At 26.5% G+C, this 4,558-nt stretch overlaps 1 protein-coding gene across 1 annotated transcript in view; it reads left to right on the forward strand.

The window, feature by feature from the left end:
- The first annotated feature begins 945 nt into the window (after nucleotides 1–945).
- Nucleotides 946–4,558, forward strand: part of LOC108689643 (annulin) — a 13,953-nt gene continuing 10,340 nt past the window's right edge. The window contains exon 1 of the mRNA XM_018196500.1: nucleotides 946–994. The gene's annotated coding sequence lies outside the window, so the exon portion shown is untranslated. The remainder of the gene's footprint in view (nucleotides 995–4,558) is intronic.

Below are 4,558 nucleotides of genomic sequence, written 5' to 3' on the forward strand. Positions count from 1 at the left end.
ATATATATATATATATTTGTTTTAATTAGGACAGAATATAATTAAAATTATGCAGTAGAGATTGTTAGAGTAATAAAATAAAATATTGCGTGATAAAGATATCTTAAATTCATAAATTTTTTACTACTTTGTAAATTTCTTTAAGATATTTTAAAGATATCTTTAAAACTTTACATAATTTTAATTCATTTAATTTTTTGAAAATGTAGTATTATTTATAAAATAGATATTTCGCAGTGTATATTGAATAAATTGTTGATTATGTGATAAAATAATTTCTTTATTCAAAGAGTCTTTCATTAGTTATTAATATATGCACGTTCGTTTATATTTCCGTTCATTAAAAAAAATATTCAATAACTGATTTACAATTAATAGCATCAAGAGTCACATTTTCTTCGATTCATTCGATTATATATTCGAACCAAAAGATATTTAGCTAAACTTATAAATAATAAAAGTATCTCATACTCTATAAAAGAGTAAAATAAGTCTAGCACGATGCCAATGAAACAAACTATTTACTAAATAACAAAAAGATTTTTATATGTTATAAATAGTTCCAGATGTTTCAGCTCATTTTATAGAAACTTTTGTAATTTGTGATTCGTTGAGTCTTTGATTAGATTTTGATAATTTTAAAAAATAATAATTATTCACACATAATTATACTATTTATTTATTTCTAAGTTTATAAATTATAAAACTGTTTAATTGTTTTTAGAATTTCATGTCTGACGGATGCGGCTTTTGCCACTCAAACGAAACTTATAATAAGATTTAAAAAATGATGAAAATTGAAATTAATGAACATTTTATTAGACATGATTCATAAAACGTGGATTTATAATTGACGAGGAACTTTTATTGGAAATAGCATTCGCGCTAATTATGATAGGAAAAAGGTGTTGCTCGTGCTCGTGCCTCTCCGGATTTAGAGCTGTGTTCAGGCCCCAACAAATCGGGCCGCAACAACCACCATCTACTGCTCTCGGTAAGTTAATTCTATTTTTTAATTTCTAATCGATCCGACAATCAATGATAATCGAACATTACATAAACTGGTACTTTAAAAAATATTTAATACATTGCACTGAAAAAAAATTACTAAATTTTAATAAATATTTGTTTAAATAATATATTAACTAAACATTTACAATAATGAGTAAATAAATATTTATTTAAAAAATGATACATTTGATTAAATCAAATTAAAGTTTCTTGTATCAAATATACGTTTACACTTAATAAATATTTAGTTAATATTATTCAAAGAAATATTTATTAAAATTTATTACATTGTTTTTCAGTATATTTCGTATTAATATTAATGCCACATATAACATTATTATATATTTGTATGGAGTGTAGTTAGGAAAAAATCCTAATTATGCTATTATTAATGCTGATTAAAAAGTTCAGGAAGGAGTAACTTTTCGAATAGATTACCCTTAATGTTTTCCCGGGGCGAGCTAAATATTCTTGCGGGATTATGATTATCTGCATATCTATCGAAAGTTTGGATTGTATTAAGAAAAAGGAGCTAAAAAATCGTAAGAAAGATAAGAATATTATTTCCCCTTCATTCCGAACAGCTATTGCGTGTTCACTTCTAATATGTGAGTCAATCAATTTTTACGGATCCCTCTCCGATTTCTCGTCTCACATTATCAAGAGTGACGGACGATATATTTACGGATATCAAAAGTAAAATAATTACACATCTACTATTATTAGCAGATGTAATTATTGAAAGCCATAATTATTTATCCGATTACTTTAATCGGTCCTGTATACTTGTGAGAATCGGAATACAAAAGTAACTATTTCTATAACAATGATATAATTTTTCTTATTTCATTTTTCTTATTTTATTCTTTTGTATTTTTTTCTGTTGTATACAATATTTATTTTCTCCTTTTTATTTTATTTTTATTTTTTCTTCTTTCTTTTTCATTTTTTAAATATTAATTTAGTTTCAAAATGTTGTAAACAAAATGTTCAAAATGTTACAATATATTGAAAATTATGTACGTAATTCCAGCTTGAGAAAAAGATACTATCTTAAAACGCATAATAAATAGTGATATCTGTCTAAATTTATCTATTTGTTTAGAAACTGCAGGATAATGTAAAAATTTAGTATTTCTATGAAAATACATTACGTAAGACATTATTTTCTTTAATAAACAAATGAATTTGTCAGGCCAAGTGATCTTTTTGTCGTGTCTTATTCGAGCAAATGTAATATCGCTCTGCAAAATTCACGATCGAATAAATCTCGATAACGAGACATATTCAGTCTGATACCACGTAGTCAATTGACCTCCCTGAGAGCAGAGTTCGGTGTGCGCAGGCGAGGTGAAAAACAATTAATAAAACAGATAAAATAGATGAACGTCGGCGATGTATGAATCACGCGAGTAAAATAATGCGACCTGTATTATACGCTTAATAAATAAATCATTATAAACAGAAGCATGTGCGAGAGGTGCCCCTTCGAGGTGCAGATAATACAGTGATGCATTGTTTAGAGTTGTAAATTTTTCAAATAAATGAATGATGCGAATCATCACGAAGCTTTTTAACATCGGATTTCTTCAATTCTACGATTTTACAATGTCCAAAAAATCTTATTTGTTAAAATTATTTTGAATTGTTAGTTATGAATAATTCTTATATTAATTTAGATTATTATAATTATATACATTTTATTATTTATTAGGTAATTTCTGAAATTGTATATCTTATTTTCTTCATATAAACATGCTAAATGTTTCAAATGTGTCAAGAGGATTATGTGTTTTGAAGATATATTGTATTTTTTTTCATTATATTATAAACAAGTTACTAATTGTAGAGGATTACATTAACTAAAACGTGCAAATAATTTAATTAGTTTTATACTTGATTTACTTTCGTTTATTAAAACAAATTAATATACAAATTTTCTTGTTTTTTCTTTGCTCTTGAAGATACCTCATTTCTTTTTTCACAAATATGGAACAAGAGGATTAATCAGAACGTCAATCAATCAAATTAAGCATGTTTTTAAATTTACTAGAATACATAAAAAAAACTTGAATATAACACAGTAAAGAGTTGAACAATCGAATCATGTTATATCAATCTTAACATTTCAATCAAGAAGCGAAGTATTATATATTCTTTTGGTATATCCTAAAGCCTATTTTCAGAATATTGGTCAGAGATGATGTTTGCTACGCTTATAAGTTTTATGTGCCATAAAAACGTGTGTTTAATCAATGATTTTGGGTGTGATAAACCCAAATTAATTAACAAATTACAAGGAACAGTTGACATTAGTTTATATGTAACATATGATGTCATCATTCAAAAGAAAAAAATCACAAGATAATTTGATACGTAGGCGATGATTTTATTATCCCGAATTACAGAAATTGAACGATTGAGATGAGTGATCAAATGATTGAAATAACATAAAGATGTTTATTATCGTCTGCTCGAGTCAAGTATTAATTATATAGTTTATTACGTAATATTGATTTTTAATTCGTCGAGAAATATAAAAAAGTTAAAAATATATTCATATCTATATTCAAATTTCTTAGTACTTTTACTATCTGCAAGTTTTCGTTTTTGCTTGAGTTAGAAAAAGCTTTTGCTCTCCCCAATAATTCAATAAAATTTTCTTGAAAAACATAAAAGGACATATTAAATTATTTTACATTTTCTCAACACAGAACTTCTATATTCTGATAAGCAATCGTATGGTTTACTAATAAACGTAGATTCAATTGATACAAGCGTGATTTGTTCGAGCATGCTCGATTTATCGTGTGTTTTCCATTTGAGAAAATAAACTTCAGATGCAAGTATCAGCTTCCTTTTCCCCTCTGAGGCGCCGGCCTTCATTATGATCATATATATTTAAAAACGGCGGTATTATTCATTAGGTATAATCATCTCGCGAGTGCTATTTATCATGTGCCGAAGATATATGTATATAGATACCCTAATATGCATATATAATCCGCTAACATTCTTGGGAAAAGAATATATACTATAACATACATTCTTTAACATACATTATTTAACCGTTAAATAACAAAAAAAAAAACAAACCAATTCTGCGCGTTTTAAGAAATTTTTATAATCTCACTTGTCAAAAATGTTAAAATGGGGTCTTGAACTCGTGCATCAGTGGCTTCATTCATCGCCACGAATGAAAGTGAAATTGCGCAAGCGGCGCGCCGTGACCGCTAAACGATGACATCACTTTCGCCGATATAGAATTATGTTTGTTATCGTCAATTTTCTTCAAATATTCAGGAAAATATTGAATTAGATGTATTTAAATTGTCGACTGAAACTCAAGTTATCACAGAATATTTTATATCGCATTCTAGGTTTCTTCAAACTTAAGAATCAAGAAAAAGTACAGTATATAATAGTTGTTTATCACTATTCTCTAAAAAAAATTATGGGCAGGCTGATTTCACTATCTTCGATTAACCATCTTGATTACATGAATTATTTAAAAATTGTTAAACTTAAAATTAAAATTATATATATA

The sequence above is a fragment of the Atta colombica genome, unplaced genomic scaffold (assembly GCF_001594045.1).
Source record: "Atta colombica isolate Treedump-2 unplaced genomic scaffold, Acol1.0 scaffold274, whole genome shotgun sequence".
NCBI classification, from domain to species: Eukaryota; Metazoa; Arthropoda; class Insecta; order Hymenoptera; family Formicidae; genus Atta; species Atta colombica.